The sequence below is a fragment of the Patella vulgata genome, chromosome 5 (assembly GCF_932274485.2).
Source record: "Patella vulgata chromosome 5, xgPatVulg1.2, whole genome shotgun sequence".
Classification (NCBI taxonomy): domain Eukaryota; kingdom Metazoa; phylum Mollusca; class Gastropoda; family Patellidae; genus Patella; species Patella vulgata.
Genome location: NC_065883.2, coordinates 23154987 through 23174366, shown reverse-complemented (window position 1 = coordinate 23174366; position 19380 = coordinate 23154987). Strand labels below are relative to the sequence as shown.

The following is a 19380-nucleotide window of genomic DNA, read 5'->3' as shown; positions in this document are numbered from 1 at the left end:
AGCTTTAGTTAGTATACCAAGCATTCATGTTATGGTAACCATCTGTGTGTACCTATAACAATGTATGTGTTTGGGACAAAATATCGAAGTAAAAGAACACTTGACAGCTGTGCAGGATAAATATCCGCCAAAACACACTGCATGGCGTATCCTCGTCTTCATTACGCCAGGAGAGAGCAGAAAAGCAGAACGTTAAACCTCATTTCATTTCATATATATTTGTTTGCTTCCTGTATAGTTTATTATTAATGTATACACATAGCCTTTCTTTCATAGTTAGAAGTTCATCTGTAATGTACCATGTGCATGATGATATAGACGAACGGTGATAGGTATATTAATGGATGGTGTGATGTCATATAGATTACATCTTCCAACAATTAACACGTTACACCATCTACAAGCATCGCTTCACTTAACTCCATCACTCAACACTATAACAATACCGCAACAAACCGTTTGATGTTTTTGTCCAATCGTTAACAAGCTATTACTTCACGTCCATTTATTACGTCATAACTATTTCATTTCCGCTTCATTTAACCATCTAACAATAACGTTTTCAATGGCTCTTAACGAAGCAAAACCATCTTCTTGTTAATGTTTGCGGGATATCAACCGAGAGCTAATACGTGTGCTGATATCAATGGACAAATGGATACCTTTTCATTTCTTTTGATTCTAATGAAGCATCCGAACAAGAAGTTGACGTTAGAGGTTTTCGTCTCCATTCACTGATCAAACAACTTAATCAGAGTCACATAAATTTTCTAATAAAATATTTATAATCTTGTTAAAAGCAGCCACAGACCACAGGGCATCAAAATTTCTTAATGTATCACATACATGATGTTACAAAATAAATTAGTTACTGTACAGCACATGGATTTATCTAATGAAACATTTGAAGATAATTGTTATTGACGATTTTACTCTTTCCATAATTAGATATCTGTTATTTTTATATATTTTTGGAATTTAGACCGACCGAATAAGTCTATATCATATTTCTGATGGGCGTTGACAGCGGGAAGGTGGTAGTGGTGGCGCGGGTGGCGCGGGTGGCACGGGTGGCGGTGGGGCAACGACCTACCACTACCCTCGAAAAATGTTGGAATTTACTAATGTACATATAGCGGAAAGGTACAATTAGGCTGCAAACTTTTTTGTGTTATATGGTGACATTTCCACGAAACCAACAACAGGAAAGTGTCTTCATCCAGTTTATCATCTAAGATTTTTGGAGCAAATCAATCTTCAAGACAAAGTTTTTTCCGCTTTACTTATTCTCTAATCCAGGTATAGGAAACGAAAGGTCCCTGTTTATTAATCACCCAAACATATTTAAAATATACTATTCATGTCATGCAAATGTAGAATATAATCGCAAATTATTAATAATTATAAATGTTTGATATACATGTACTTTGACCTCATTTATCCTCAGACGACCGCAGATGATTGTAGACCCGTAGATCACATAGGCCCGATACCTCTATTCGGGAGACATTTACTAACACACTGCTAATCATTTTTTTTCAAAGAGAATTGCAACGCAGTTAGGCAGTTAGCTTTTCTTTGCAATTTGACAAGAAAAGATAATTAAGCCGACTGCAAAACATTTGGCTACAAGACTGGCTTTCACATTCAGGATGGATCGGATATGGGTAAGTTTAAAGAGGAGATGGGCGGTTTAAACCATGCGCGTTAGATAATAAGATATGTCATTTAGTCAGGTCGCGCGGTTTCGATTCCCCGCTTGTACGTGACAAGGAGTAAGTGGTCTGTTCAACCTTATGGGTATTCTCCGGTTTCCTCCAACTGCCATGTTAGTCCCGAAATAACGTAGTTTTTGTCGAGTGGACATTAAACCCCATTTATCTCTAAGCTTCGAATGAACAGTAAATACAGTTTCTTCCCACGAAATGGGGGAGGGGCTACTTTTTTTCTACTTCTGCATTTATCTTCTTTGAATGGCATTTAGTAATTGGAACATAACCGAATAACACACTATTTATGTAATTGTTATCCATAAATAGTGTGTTAATTGTTATTCATAAATAGTGTGTTTTTCGATCTGCATTTATCTATTTTGGATTTGTCCTACAAACGAGTTGTGGATCCTTTAGCAATTTTGACTGTAATACAAGTAAGATAGTCACCTGAAATTTGACCAAGAAAAATGACAGAAATGGGGGGAGGGGCGGGGGCGGATACCTAACTCTTCCCGACCTCACAATCCACCCCTGTGCTTATGAAAATGTATTATTACTAAGATGTGTGGAAGCGTCATGTTATTGAAAATTGTGCAGCGCTGAAACAGTTATACACTCTCTTCTTAACCTTCAGTGAAGGCATCTTGTACCCAGCAGTACGTTTTATATTATTCCATAAAACACACCAATGTCACGCCAGCAAGAGCTGCTCCCTGACAAATGAGAAGTAGAGTGGAAAATAAATAAGCACACTTCAGATTTAATTGCTGACTGTTTGGCTTGTTTGACAGATTCCCCACTTTAATCATTCTCAAAAACTGTATACAACTCGGGCATTTTACTTGCAGTAAATAGTTTCAATTACACGTATAAAACCGATCGTGAGCCACGTTCTGACATGGCAAAAGATGGTTCGGGTGACGCACTACGATTGTTCTTTCGTTTAGACTGGTTAGTCAAGAGTCATCGAGGTTACAGGCCAACTGACCATTTCGCATGGATTATTACAAACAGCTGACCAATATGAAACATAACCAGTGGGGTTACATACCAGTTGACCCTAGAGATAGGAACCCCGATCTGATATTAATTAAAGGGGAAGTAACTGGATGGGCTACTGAACATGTCTCGAGGTGTGACTTTCACGATTTCACGTGTTTCGGATTACACGTCAATCACTTACAGCTGTCTTCTGTGGACAGAATAGATGATTGAACTAGACAATGGACTACGCTAATGCAATTCCTAACAAATTACAAATTGTTGTTATGAAAGGCACTAAGCCCCTGACAACACATGGTATGGAGAACGAATTGCTACCCAAAACTTTGGATCCAGGTCCTACACATTTTACTCGAGGCAAATTACCCGAAATATCTGTGCCTAAATACAAAGGTTAACTTAGGATACGAATCCCAATAAGAAGGTAGTCTTTGGAGAAATACTATATAGAATACGTTAATATTTAAAATTAATTATTTTTGATCGATGTACGTGTGGGCGACTTTGATTAAGGAACCATAGCTAAATATACGTTTTTCTACAAGGTAAAACGGTTTCCCTTTATTATTCCTTTATGGGTAATGGGAGCATTTACAAGACACCAGTTCTTCCTTTAGCTAACACAAAAAAATATGTACCGATAATCAAATGATAACTTTAGCTGTTGGAATTGTCGGAAATCGTTGAAAATCGATAGGCGTTTTCTTCTATTGAATACAAACACTACATATAAATTTCAAATCAATGGGATGATAATTTGAACTTCATTGTGGGTGTGTAACAGCAAACAAATACGCAACATAGACTCCATTAAAAATAAATCAAATACACAAACCATTGTTTGAATAACCGATGTATATTCATTGAGGCGTGAAGGTATAAAACACTGGGGATGGAGAGTTAACGCCCGTTGAACACTAATAGAAGAACAACATCAAGTTAACGACCAGACGTCTCAATATGTTGAAACTTGATCAAATTAAAGTATTTCTGAAAAATCAATTTAAAAGATATTTGCGATTGTTCTACTACCGATAGCTTATGCTGTGACCTCCAACGACCCCATTAAGGTCAATACAAGGTCATGTCGATATATGATACTAATAATTTGTGCGTCCACATCATCCCCACTTACAGTCATTCTGCACCAAATAAACTACTGGTGAAATAATGTAAGGGTTACGATCGGATTACAGATATACTTTTTAACGGTTTTCTTAACCATTACGATAAGTTTTTAATTCATCGTGTTTCAATAAGAGAGTTCAGAAGTTATCGTTAACCACGTGAACGTTCGAAAGAAATGAGAAGCAGTTGCGGCGTCTATCCGACAGACATAACAAAATCTTTGCGTTTTGATTTGGACATTGGCCGAACATTTGACGGGTTTGGAACCAACCTTGTGTTTCATCAATTCCCTGACTGATTAAGAGCAGAACGAGACAGTTTTCTACGAAGATTGTGACTTAAATGTAACGAAAGTTCGTATTAATATACCCACTTAAATCATTTTAAGCATGTGATTATTTAAGTAACAATCTGAATCTGGATAAATCAGTTACAAAACAATACCAGTTACCAATATTATATTCATAAGTTCTTTTTTTAGCGTTTTTGATTAAATTGACCTAACGTGTCAAGAATCCCCCTAGTAACCCGACCCTTTCTAAACCCGCAAACATTCAACCAGCATACTTCATCAGAAAGTTTAATTTGTTTTTATGTAATACATCACAACATGCAATTCTAGATGATGGAACTATTGATAAAATGCTTTCTTTTTTTCAATTCCAATTTCATTATTGGTTTGTTGTTTACGAAACAAAATGAGATTTGCGTGTATCAATTTCTCTATCATAAACGTTGCAGAAAAAAAAATCGAAACTTTTTCTGCCAATCACGTATTTTATTGAAAAGAAAATAACTGAACACAAGCAATCTATTTCGTTCTTCGGGTAGTATCCGTCTAATCATTGTTAAGAATTCTAATAGCATGTCCTTTACAGAGAACACAAATTACAAATCTTGCACGACCATTATTAAACAGTAATGCGATCCCCTACACATGAAAGAAACACAAGATCCGCACGATCGGTTGATTCCGACATTCCTTAAGATAATTTTCGCGGATTTCGACTTCACACACGAGGAACATTGGGTTGGGGGATAAGGCCAAAGCTCGTCCAGACCTGGATAATTCCAAGAGATCGAACTGGTCAGAGATTTGACGCGATCTTCTTTCTCTTTGCTAGACAGATCGTGATTTTAATCAATCACTATGATACGACCATTTAATTCCCCCTCTCCATTTTATTGTTAAGGTTAAAGAATAAAGCAATCAGACCAATCTCGTCTACATTTACACGCAAGAGGCAGAAAATTAAAATGTGGAGGAGCACTTGTCTGTTGACATTATTAAGATGTTGGCATGAAGGAAAATAAAGGTACATAGCTGGTCTTCGGTAAACGGTGCCTCTCTTTAAACGCTTCTTCGTACTTCAATTATATATAGAATGGAGTGGATATACATTGGTCGTTCTGACACTAACACATATGGTATTTTGATTTTGATTACGCGTACAATCCAGAGAAGTCGAGGGGGGGGGGACTTGAGCGTCGGATTTTCTGATTACTCTGCTTCGAATTCTAACAGTCAAGGTTCTTTCGGCCAAGTTTTCTTTTACGTTCACGACAATGTTCACACGACTGGACCTCAGGTTTTAGTTCCACTTGAACAACTAGGTAATTTCCTTGTCAGTCCCGCAGGCTCCCAAGGATTCTTCTCGGCCCGGTGAGACCATTTATGTGTAGACATGGTCAAGACTTTTGGTTGGAATAAAGCACTGACAGAACATACAAATTTGACATTTTAAAAAGGAGTCGTTCATTCAACATGTTTCAGAATTCTTTCTCCGTACTTTTTTATTTACTTTCATTTAATATCAAATGAGCTACGAACATCAACATTCAACATGCATACACAATCATATACGTCATCTCCTTAACTGAGAAGTGATATCATGTGCTCCAACAAGAGTAAGCATACCACCCTACAGGACACCAACAACCATTTAAACACATAATGATATAGGATCGAACTGTTATTGTCACAGGGACCTTTACTTTGTTTTCCAGTCAATAGCCAAGTTAATTAGTGCGGCGTCCAGTCAATTGTATGATTTGAAATTATCACGGAATACCATATCATATGGATACACACTATCAGAACAATCCGAGGACGAACTTGAATTATTAAAACGGCCGAAAAACGCAGTCACTATGATGGAAGTGATATATTTGATAAAATTATTCATTTCATTAAAAACACACAGACTGAAGAGACAGGAAATTGACTTAATCAGAACTGATATTGGACAAACTTATGAAATACACTTATATGAAGAGATATAACGAAGATGGCTGAGTATATACACGAAAGTGATAAAAACTGCATTTATAAAAGATGAGACGTTTTAATTAAAATGACGTGATTAATTAGAATATTATATTACCCAGACAGTATGGATCTTATAATAGAATTCACACACAATCGGTACAGAACTTCACTATTCTTAATCTTATATATACTGTTAGATCGTGTATATTATAGGTAAACTACCGTTTAGCACTCTATAATAGATTTCACGGCTAATATCGGCCGTTTGGATTAAAATATAGTATTTATAAGTAGTTCATCTATTTATCGCAATTCTTGCAGATTTTGTTGAATTTTCGGTCTACAATCGAAGAAGAGAGCTTGTCTTCACATTTTGAGCCAGGTTATTGTGAACACTCTTAAATTTCATTCGGAAAGACCTGGAGGAAGAAAACGGGCATGAATTAGAAAAATCGCCTACGGAAGTGATATCACGACTTATGGATGCCTTCTGACGTCCGGTTGAGATCGATTATGCGTGATTTTTATATTCAACATGTCTTTAAAAAGTCCTCGTTTTTGACTTTTCCAATAATTCGGCCTTTCAGCGTTGCGACCTGCCAGGATATTGTCTTTAGGAGATACTGATTGGTTTGGGCCATATCAAATATTGTGGTATAATAATCCCGCCAAAAGTTTAGACTCTTGTATAACTAATATTAATTTCGTAGCTATTTCAAACCGTACAACTAAAAGTAAAAGTCTTTTTCTTTTTATAGTGAATATTATCTTAGATGTCATGTAATATTGCGCATTCGACCGTGATTAATTATGACTGTACCCTTAATGTCACGTCAACTCCTTTGGGGGCTATTTGTAGTTAGATTTTTCATTTGACTGTTTCTAAAGGTTTAAGACAATGACCTTGTCGACACGCAAATCAACCATAACCATTCCATACTGCGGGGTAGGATCGGATTAAAGACTTCCTGCATAGCAGCCACGAAGACGTGACTTGTTAAAAACGTTGGTCTACCGTATGTCTTTGTTTTTAGCTACGATTGAAGGTCTATCTTTTACCCCATGCAAACCATTTTTTCATTCAAACGCGTCTTCTTGCAAATGACTTTTACAATACAATAACACTTAATTTAACTTAACTTACTCAAAAGAACTGATAAAACGTCACCACTGTTTAAAATAATGTCCATTAACTAAGTCAAATAGCGTTTTTGTGGATCAAGGCCCGCCATGACACTTTGACGCCTTTCAAAGCATTCGACCTCATTTACGTTAGTTTCAAATGTTTTTCGACACACATTTGGTGTTAACATTTAGGCAACTTGATAGAGAACAAATGGATATACTTATTTTAAGAAAGGGTACTATGCTTACAGCACGATTGCAGCCAGAGTGATGCCTCATATCACTACCCAGTCCGGACATTGCTATCATTCTAGGCGTATAGGTACTGTTTGTTTCACACAAATATGAAATATCTTACAATAGACCAAGATAATATATATTATACTTCTGTTTATCTACTATGAGTATTTAACGCCCCATCACGACATAGACTAATAGTTACTTTCCTTATTTGAATTTTTTAAAAATTGGACTGAAAGGTGTTCTTTAGATATCAGCAAATAAATAATGTAAAACAACCTGGGGCCTGTTTCACGAAATTTTAACTTAGATAAAATCCAAATTTTATTAATTTGACTGGATAATATTCGCTTGATTTTAGTGCTTAGCCAATCAAAATTGAAGTATCTACTAAAATTTGGATTTTATCTTTAGTTAAAATTTCGTGAAACAGGGCCCTGGGTTATATGCCATCTTAACCTCCATTTAAATAATATTTGGATTGATATATTTTTTGTTAAGACTACCCTTGAATGCTTTAATGTGTACGGAAGTCTATATCTGACTTTTTACCTGGTATGTTGTGTCTTTAATCAAGTCGATATTTTTACCCCCCCCCCCCCCCATCCAAAAAAAAAAACGGATGATCATTCGGCGATTCCATAGTAATTATAATCATGTGGGAAACATTTTCCTTTCAAGTTATCGGTGGATCAGGACAGTGGGACTGGCAAGGGCAAAACGTTGGCTCGCACGTAAAATAGCCCTTGCATTGGCGGCTCTAATTCTATATAAAAGTAGGTCGTATCGCCGCTGTCCGGGCACAATTTCCCTGATGGCTTGGCGTTTGTCTGTCTTCATTAGTCTATTCGGAACAGAACAGCAGGACGTCAAACCACATTCTATTTCATTTCACCTTGCATCGACGAGCGTTCAAAGTCCAAGAGAATATCATTCTTACCTGCTTAACCCGTTTCTATTCTTCTATGGAATTAAACGGCATAAATCTCTCTTACGAATCCACCCAAATTACAGACAAGGCTATTCAATCAAAGTATTGTAAATTATTTGTTGAAATATCTCTGAGAAAATGAACCGACATCTTCTCTGATCTGTAACGTTCTCATTTACACACGGTTTCAGTCTCTCAACAAATGAGTTGCGTTTGAAACGAACTGGAAAACTCTTGCACAAATGTAGGAATATTTGCCACTCGGCTGCATTTCATCACCAATAATAACAAGCCATTGAGAAGCCATAAATTATAAATGACCGACTCACCAGTCATAATGCCTATTTGAACATGACCTATTAAATCTGATTGAACATCGCATGTGTAGCTTCCTCAGGGTAATCTAGTACAACACGGTATTATACGCAACCTCCAGATTAAAATGATTATACGTTTTAGGGAGATTATACAACGAAGTCAAGCCATGTCCCGGTTTCTCTGATAATGACGTTAAGTTGACTTTGTGGTGATTTTCTTTCCCTACCAAAATTCAAACAATATCCATTCAGCCATCTACAGATACGTTGGAGTCAACGCTCTATACTTCCATCGCATTTTTTTTTGTAAGTGATTAATGGCAATAATTATAAGCAATTACTGAAACCAATAGGATTCTTCCTCTCACTAATTATTGTATATATAATACATACCTTTCAAAACGATACTGGCGTGTTAACACGGACAGACCGCTTGAAGCAATATTATTTAGACACGACACCGATTCAATAGGCGTACAATTACAAAATAATATATGTTATCTAAAATTTATTCGACTGTGGTTTCCATTAAACCAAATTGTGCATTATTTTCACTGTCTTGAAACTGAACTCTTTATTTCCGTTGGAATCAGGAAATAGTTCCCATTACCTTAAGCTGATAAACGTTTACTTGCTTCTTTCATAAAGGAATCCTTTTGTATTGATATGTTTCAGACACTTTACCACGGACAGGTAATCAAAAGGATTAAAAGAAAGTAGGCAGTCTGTATCCACCAGACCAAAGAGTAATTACACAACTGGTATGAACATGATACGCGTATATCCAATACATACACCGGCATTATAAACTAATACGGTTAAATGATGCGGATTATAAGGTAGCCAATAAATATTTGTACCTTTACAATTATATACATAAAGAGTAATGATATGAAAAAGGGTTTAAATGGAGATTTTTCTATGGGAATAATAACCTCTACATTAATTATCGGTAATCGCTGAAACCAAATGGACATTCATGTGTATGAATTGCAAATAAATCAGAAATGAAATGGGGTTTAACGTCATGCTGCTCTGAAGGGTACTATGAGGGTAATTTTGCCCGGACAGCGGCGCTACAGCTGTCAGGCCCCATGCCCTGCACCACACCGATGAACTTTCTCGGCCCAAATAAATCAGTGGTTAAGCAATGTGGGTGTACACGTATAAAACACAAAACAAACTTTCAATTATATGGGGGGGGGGGGGGGTCTAGGGCGTCGTGCTTCCATCTCTAGCTGGCCGGTCTTCCCTGGCTTGCGATCCTGGTTTCGATGCCTGCGCATGCGCTGAATATACTAAACTTGTCTGCTAAGTCACCTTCGAACTACAGCAACTCAATTATATAAGGACATAACATTCACCATCCAAAAGTGAGGGGTTTTATGTGTAGGTTTTACTGTCCTTACTAATGAAGAACAAATTGACCCAATTTTTAACAATTATACATCAGAGTAGACCACTTTCATTCTCAAACTAGTTATATAGCTGAAATGCTAAAGGCAAACTTCTCCAACTAATATCCTATAGATCGGGAGCGCATGAACATATTGAAATGAAAGCTATGTTTATTATCTGTCAGTTATTGGCGTATTATTAAATTTATGGACAATTCGTACTACGGTACTCGTACTATAGACAGCCAATATTAACAGATGAAAGATGTACATATAATAAATCAGACAACTTCGATCTGTCTGAAATCAAGAGAGAGAGAGAGAGAGAGAGAGGGAGAGAGAGGGGGGGCATTATGAATATAATGAATAATATGCCCAGACAGCAGCACTACGGTCTCCCCTTATATGGAATTCCAACTGTCAAGGGATCTTTTGCGTGCATGGCAACGTGTACATAGGACCTCGGTTCTTCGTCACGTCCAAACGACTAGACACTGTCCCTGCACCATCGCCAATTAAGTGACACCACGACGAAAAATCTCGAGGAACTTTCTCGACCAATACCAGGCGCGAACCCAAGACCTCATAGTTAGCGAGCCAGTGTCTTACCCACAGAGCCACCACGGTTCCGTTATGAAAAAAAGGTAGGCCATATGTTCTAATAAATTTCAGTTGTTATGTCTAACACGCTGCAGCTGTTTAAATGTGCTTCAGACGTAAATAAACGGATACCTACGTAAAATGTACGGTTGATAACAATTGCTGTTATAAGGAACAATATTAAAGTACACTTATATCAACTATACCGATGACATTTTTGGAAAAGGGAACTATCTTTAATTCAGTGACATCTTCTTTATAAATGGGGCAATTTTTTCGTCACTGGCTCTTGGTCTATTACATATCTAATGTTGGCATGATTATGAAAACCATTCCAACAAACTGCCAATCTGATTAAAACACAGATCCTGTTTCGTTTCGTTATTTATAGTTCAAAACTTAATGTAGTGTAGGCCATCGAAAGTATAAAAAATTTCGTTATTTATAGTTCAAAACTTAACGTAGTGTAGGCCATCGAAAGTATAAAAAAACCGAAACGAAATATAAATCTGTATTTTAATCAGATAGACAAACTGTTGTGCTACATATCAAAGATTGTGACAGTAAAATACTGACTCGGCGCGGAATAGATCATATGGAAGAATCGGGTACAAAAGTTCATTAGCGAATATGCAACATCGAAATTAGCTGAAAAAAAACCCCAGACATTTTGTAAAAAAAATGAAGATATCAGCGACATACAGGGCTATTGAATCCATGTGTGAGTAACTTACCGTAAGCTTCAAGCACCATGATAACTACAAAATCGATGTGTATGTAATTTCCGTAAGCTTCAAGCACCATGATCCATGACTACAAGACTACTACTCCGACCAAAAAAGATTTTAAAAAGTGACAATTCATTGTGTATCAAGCAACTTACCTGGTATCTGCAGATCTTTGATATTTTATAAAACTTTCCCATTAAATGTTTAAATCGATTTTTAAATCGAAATCACTAAACCAACAGCACATATAATATAGCTTGACAATACCTCTGTCTGAACCTAAAATGATGTAAAGTCGTCTAAACATATAGAAGTAGTGTCAACTTAACTGCCATTCGCTCAGACACTAGTCAAAACAATAACACGTCCACTAATGTTTTTCCGCGAAACAGTGCAAATGGATTTATTCAGAAAGGGATCTTACTAAAATAATTTGACATATGTCAAACAGAAAAAAAAACATACATCGTCACACACAAAAAAAAAAATAAAGTTCAATTTATGTTGATTTTGTGACTTGCTGGGTGTGATGGTAAACAATTTTTTTTTCGCTACGATTTCATTTGATCTGGAAACTGGCCACACTAAAACATTGTGAAATTGTGTGTTATGAATGGTCTTGACATCATGCATATAACCTTTTTCTACGTGTCTTTGAGAATATATACCCACAATCAAGTCCACTGAACTTTCTCCATACCCTCAAGTAGGTAGCACTATTCACTCAATAGCCTTAAAGAATATCTCAAAATAATACACTTAAACAGTCTATTTTAAACACCACACAACTAACCACATATGGACACAAACTGAGTGGACAATGGTCTAAAACACGACTAAAGAAGTTTTGCAGTTCACATGATTTCATTCGGTCAACCAGCATGGTAAATCAACTACAAATGATTTGACCTCTGACCTGGCAGCTATTGTATATAGGAACTCTGACCTCTGTATCAATACATTTTTGACAGCGGGTTATTTTCGGGTACACAACAGCCACATCTGGTTCAGATGATTGACGTATGTTTTTATGATAGTCTGTTTCAGTCAAGTGTAAATACGAATTCCAAAATTTCCTGATCATTCTTTTTTAAAAAATTTATCGTCATATAAACAATTCATACTGTATTGTTTTTCATACTATTCATAATTAAAACAAAATCCAAATAAGGGTTGAACATTGTATAACATAGTAATAATAATCAGTTTAAAATGAGACGTTTTTTTATTCTACAATTATTCTTAAAGTGATAGTTTCATTTTTTAAAAGTCATATGAGGGGTCACGATTGCTAAGTGGATAAGACGCTGGCTCGCTAGCCTGGAGTTCGGGTGTTCGATCCCTGCATTGGCCTAGAAAGTTCATCCAGATTTTCCGGTGTGGTTCCCCCTTGTCAGTGATGCGGGACGGAAGGCCTGGCAAGGACAGTCGTCTAGTCGTTCGTATGGTACGAAAAACCGAGGTCCCGTGTACTCATTCGCGTGCACGTAAAAGATCCCTTGATAGTTGGAATTTGATATAAGAGTAGGCTGTAGTGCCGATGTCCGGGCAAAATTTCGCTCATAGTACACTGTATGGCGTATGCCCGTCTTCATTAGCCCATTTAGGAGCAGAACAGTAGGACGTTAAACCCCATTTCATTTAAAAGTCATACGTTTAAGTATAATTCTATTACTGTTATAATTCACTATTATTAGTTGGCATATATATATATACTAGCAGGATACCCGGCTTCGCTCGGGGGTCATAACTCCGAAACCGGAAGTGGTAGACTAACGCCACCTGGCCTATGTTACTCCCCGGTCCGAGCTACCCCTATACCCCAAATTTCAGACTCGGGGCAGACCTAGTGTAGCCGCCAACCCCGAACAGACCGGCTTCGCTCGGGGTTCATAACTCAGAAACCGGAAGTGGTAGACTAACGCCACCTGGCCTATGTTACTCCCCGGTCCGAGCTACCCCTATACCCCGAAGTTCAGACTCGGGGCAGACCTAGTGTAGCCGCCAACCCCGAACAGACCGGCTTCGCTCGGGGGTCATAACTCCGAAACCGGAAGTGGTAGACTAACGCCACCTGGCCTATCTTACTCCCCGGTCCGAGCTACCCCTATACCCCAAATTTCAGACTCGGGGCAGACCTAGTGTAGCCGCCAACCCTGAACAGACAGACAGACAGATACCCGGCTTCGCTCGTGGGTCATAACACCGAAACCGGAAGTGGTAGACTAACGCCACCTGCCCTATGTTACTCCCCGGTCCGAGCTACCCCTATACCTCAAATTTCAGACTCGGGGCAGACCTAGTGTAGCCGCCAACCCCGAACAGACCGGCTTCGCTCGGGGGTCATAACTCCGAAACCGGAAGTGGTGGACTAACGCCATCTGGCCTATGTTACTCCCCGGTCCGAGCTACCCCTATTCCCCAAATTTCAGACTCGGGGCAGACCTAGTGTAGCCGCCAACCCCGAACAGACAGACAGACAGACAAACGACAGTCACAAATATATATATAGATAGATAGATTTGAATTTGAAACATCACTAATGAACTTTGCCAATTCCACGGAGCGTATAGAAAACAATGGAGGTAATTTTGCTATTTTTTCAGATGTTTTTAATATTTTAAGAGCTATAGAATGGCTCCTGTGATTGCATATAAGGTGGTCTTTGACGACCTATTAAGCAACAGATATAGAAATATATATTTTTTTATTTCTAAAATATTATAGCAATCGATCCTGAAGGCATAAAACAAAGAAACGTGTTGCATATTTTATAAGATTTCACGTGTTTTATTTTTATCAAAGAGAATATTTAAAACAGTGAAAAAAGCGAGTATTTCTTGTACATGTATATATCATCTGGTGACTGTGTTTTTAAAAATACAAACCTAAAAACATTCAATAGAATTCCAGAAATGCTGGGGAAAATCGAAGATATCCCGTTAAATAAAAGTTGCAAATTCCTGAAAACAGATTGCAAGCTTTACAAAACAAACAAATTTGAAAATAATTGAAACAGAACGATCAAATTTCTAGAAGAGACTGACAATCCGAGCCTATTGAGTGAGATCAAAGCAATGGGGTATCGTTTGAAGATTATACTAAGCTGAAACACGTGGGTTGGAAGATAGCGCAAATGGGACAAAACCGTTAGCCTCGGGCTAGGATTACTTTCCACAATTTGCACCCGAATTAAAATCACTCCTCAATTTCGCATGGCTAAATTGATGCACTGCTTGCTACTTACATCGCCTGTTCGTGGTGACTCGCCTTCTCAAATTTCCGGTGGTTAATTATCTAAAGTGTGATTTGTAAATGTTTAATGATTACTCCCGCGTTAAAGCCAGCCTTTTATTCTTTTGGAACCACCCTTGGTAGTTTATATTTAGATCGTAATGTAATATAAATTCTATCGACTAATTGGCCTACAAACAATTTAATTTGATATAATTTGGAGAAAAAAAATCGATACTCGCTTATTTTTCAAGTAAATCTGAGAAAAATGAGATGCTTTTCTTTCAGTGTCTAAGTGTCAATGTTTTTATTTTGAATTATTAATCATGCGTTATGCAAGAGCTAAATCTGCCTATTGCAAGTCTGTATTTAGGCCTGAAATGTTATCTAAATTATTAATTAGACATTAATTAACTTTACCAATACCATTATCAACTCTCGATGCCACTGGATGCCTGCGATATTTAGTGGATTCAAATACGTTTACTGCTGGATGCGGCGGTTACCGTAAAAATGGATAACCGAGACTTTGTTTACGACGGTATTAATGGCAATCGAGGCTAGCCTATAATTATATCGCCGATTCTTTAGTTCGGGGTGAAGTAATTTGACTGAAATTTTCCGAATATTCTCTTGTCATTCTCTTTTTTTTTACTATTATAGGGAGAACTGTCAGCTCGTTATCTAATCTTACCTAATACCGCTTTAATAAGAGTTGTCTTTAGGGGGTACTCGATTGTCAGTCCGGAACGTCCCGAATTGACAGAATTGCAATCAAGTGACACGGAATTCAGCCATGTCACAGTTCTGCCAGTCCCAACAGCCGGGATGGTGCGAGTTGAATCGTGACGTATTTTAAGTAACAAATATGTTTCAGCTGTCATGATTGGTTGAGATATTTTTTTATGCAGTGGGCACATGCGCTGTACTCCGAAATTCTCCTTTTCACTCGATTGACACTATTTTTGGAATTGAGAGAATTTAATTCTGGAACGTTCAATCGAGTATCCCCTACGATATCACCCTTGGTGGAAGTGAACGTAAAACTCCAGCAGGAACGAACAGTCGCCTCATACTATCAAAAGGTTTCTGTGTCGCTAATAGGTCCTATAAGTACGGTTTATATTATATGGTATGCTTACTTGCTCTGCAACACGGTCGCATTCTTAAAAAAGTAATTTTGAAACTTATAGATAAATTTGTTTCATAAACATATATTTGTACTGTACTGTATTGTATCGTTTTGTATTGGGTTTTTTTAAATGCGGATCTTCCTTATGTTTGCTTAAACACATCCTTGGCTTTTAGGATGCCAATAGCAACATTGAAAAACGACGCTTTCGGCTATTCAAATCTTTCTTTGGTCTTTTACATCATCGAAATACGAACACAATTCGTGTTCTTTAATAATGTGAATCACACGTTTCTAATGGAAGAGCAGTAATGAGTAAATACTTATAACAAGGTTATGAATTTATAATAGAGTTTGAACATTTGGCCACGGGAACAGAACTTTGAAGCTATTGTAAGACACATAATAATATTAGGAATGGCATCTTTTGAACGTTCTGTATTCTGGGCATGTTTCAGAACATCAGTGTTATTAGACCATGTTCCATCTTCGGGGACGAAACAAAACAAACTTTCTGATCGACTGATTTCAGGGTAAAAACATTATCAATAATAACCATTGACCATTGGCAATCCATTTCAAGCAATTGATACGACCGTGGCTGTGTAATATACTGACCACGAGTAATTGACCGGTGTCTATCATACAGAAGCATTGATTGTATTAGAGATCTCGATCAGCCTGCCAGATAGAATAGTAATCACTTTACACCGTTTCCATCACAGAAAGACAGGAACAGATTCACAGTGTACACAAACTCACAAATAATATCCTTTTCTTATAATTTTATTCATTCTTTTTCTAGTTGGTTTTGTATTAGGGTCATGTTTGATTGTAACGCTCTGGATTCTCTGGTGATTTAATGCCAAGAAAGCCGTAAATTTGCGAAAGTACGTGACTTGCATGCATTTTTGTCTGACAGGATTTCTGTCTTGTTTTTTCTCATTAAAGACGCATTATGTATGATTCAGATATAGGGCTAACTGTTCGTGCTATAATAGTGCAAAAATAGATAATGAACATTGAATATATTGAAAATTTCATTAAAAAAATCCTTTATTCTGAACGACGTTAAGAGTGTTGGAAGATGTAGCGTAGATTATTTATGATCGTAGCAACGGTACTGGGCAATCCAGAATAAGTCTCGATTATCCATTTTATTGTTAAATTTTAAATCTCGCAGGCGTTCTAATCCATTTAAATCTCTGCCATCCGATGGTCTAGAAAGTTGGTTATAGGCTTGCCATCCGAATAAATATCTAAATAATAGTTTATACATTTGAAGCCAAAATAAAGGCCTGCAATAGGCAGATTTAGCTCTTATATAACGCATCTTTAATATAAAAACATTAATCGAATTTTACGCCTAGCTCATGTATTTTAAAAACGATATATATAGACACCGTTGCTCAGTGGGTATAGTGTTGGCTCACTCACTAACCAGGACGACCTGGGTTCGATCTCGGTATTTGCCGAGGGGGATCGTCCTGATTTTCCAGTCTAGTTTCCATTAGTCGAATTGTTTCACCCTAGTTGGTCAGCATTAACCAATGCATTATGTATATATTGTCCCATTATATTTTATCAGTGCCTGATGTTGACTAAATAAGCCCAGTCGACCGTCGTTCAATAATATAAGCAGTAATTGTATTCCATAGAATTGTGACATGTATATTCCTCTTGTCAGTGGTGTAATACGCAGTGGTCTGACAGGCAGAAAGCGTCTGGTCGTTCGGGTGGTACGTAATACCGAGGTGATCAGGAAAGGGAAAATGCGCCAGCTCGCTCGGATGCGACGTAATACTGAGGTGGTCTGGCAAGAAAAACCGCACCCGGTCGCTCGGATGGGACGTAATACGGAGGTGTTGTGTCGGAATTCGAGGAAGAGAGTATTGCGTATGCATGCCCGCTTTCATTAGCATGGAAGAACATTAATCCCCATTTTATTTCATTTTAATTTCATACATTTCATTTAGTCTGTATATTACAAAATGATAAAGCATACTTGGATTATTTTACATATAGGCAGAATGTGGAGATTATAAAATATACACTCGGATCTATCCAGGTCCGCGCCTTTGTTTTAGATAATAGTGATTTCTAATTTGTAAATGATATTTAAAGTGTTTAGAGAGCGGTATAATAACACACTTTATCAACCGCATGGTCTTGGGTAGATCCAGAAGTTGGTGTGGTTTCTCCTTGGCAGAAAGGAACGCCTGGCAAGGAACGGTGTCTAATCGTTCAGATGGGACGAAAAAACAAAGCCCCAAGATATTTGGTATTCGAATTAAGGGTAGGCTTCAGCGCCGCTGTCCGGGTAAATGTCCCTCATAGCACGTATGCTCGTTAACCCGGTTGGTGCAGAAAAGTAAGCCGTGAAACCCCATTTCATGATATAAGACCTCCGGTATAAAATTTGGCCGCAGGTCAAAGTAACGGAATACGAATTTTGAATAAAGGATTCATTCAGTAAAAAAATCCCACTGTACATCATTAAGAAAGATAAATAATTCATTAAGTGTGATAAGGTTATCTGCGCACCCGAGAGAGAAGTTTAACATTATTTAGTCCACAGAGACCTGGTAGCAACATACGGTAAAACAAATATACGGGAAAATCCTTCCAGATGATGAAGTTAGCCCGGGGCCAAGACGCTCTATCTCTAATGGTAGCCATCAAGGATATTGAAGTCATGACCCTACCTCAAAACACTTCACTCTCTCGAACACTCTTGTATTGTGCATTCGATTCACTTATAGGCTGATTGAGTCACTTGCCCTTGTTTGACTTTTCAATAAAGATGAGCAAAAGTAGACTAAATGACACACTCTTAGAATTTAGTGTTAAATTTAAGATGACTATAGCTTAGTATTGCGCATGCTTCATAACCTTATAATCCAAATAAACAAAATGTTACAATATAATATGCGTTGAAGTTTGATATGCGTTGAAGTGAAAAGTTTATTTTATTGAACTAAAAGAATTAAATGTGTTTTATGTAGTCGTGTCTCGTAGGTCAATTTATTTGTTTGTTTTTTAAACATAATATTATGTTTTAGCTGTATAGAATGATTTGTGATACTTTAATTAATTATTATTATTATTATTATTATTATTATATTATTATTATTATTATTATTATCATTACCTTCATACTTCATACTTATAAACCTTCTCCAACGTTACGGTCATCCAGAGACAACTTTTTATTAACGGAAAAAGAGCCAACCTTTTAAGTTATGGAGAGCGATCGTTTTCGTTTCAAGCACCAAAGCAGTGGAATCTCTTGCCTTTTAGTATCCGCAGTTGTACCTCTTTAACAACTTTTAAATCTAAACTTAAAACTTTCTTATTCCAAGAGGCTTTTAATTGTTGAATTCATTTTAAATCTTCACCATATGTATTTTATAGATATTTATATATTTATTTTTATACTGATTTTATAGTTATTTAGTTTCTTACTGTTTCTATAATTATTAATTTTTACTGATTTTCTATTTTCTATACATGTATTTATTGTTAAAGCGCACCTGAAAACGTACGTGGAAGATAGAGCTAT

At 37.1% G+C, this 19380-nt stretch overlaps 1 protein-coding gene across 1 annotated transcript in view; it reads right to left on the bottom strand.

Moving 5' to 3' along the window:
• Positions 1–11713, bottom strand: part of LOC126821980 (uncharacterized) — a 43556-nt gene extending 31843 nt beyond the window's left edge. The window contains exon 1 of the mRNA XM_050550680.2: positions 11608–11713. The gene's annotated coding sequence lies outside the window, so the exon portion shown is untranslated. The remainder of the gene's footprint in view (positions 1–11607) is intronic.
• Between the last annotated feature and the right edge of the window lie 7667 nt (positions 11714–19380).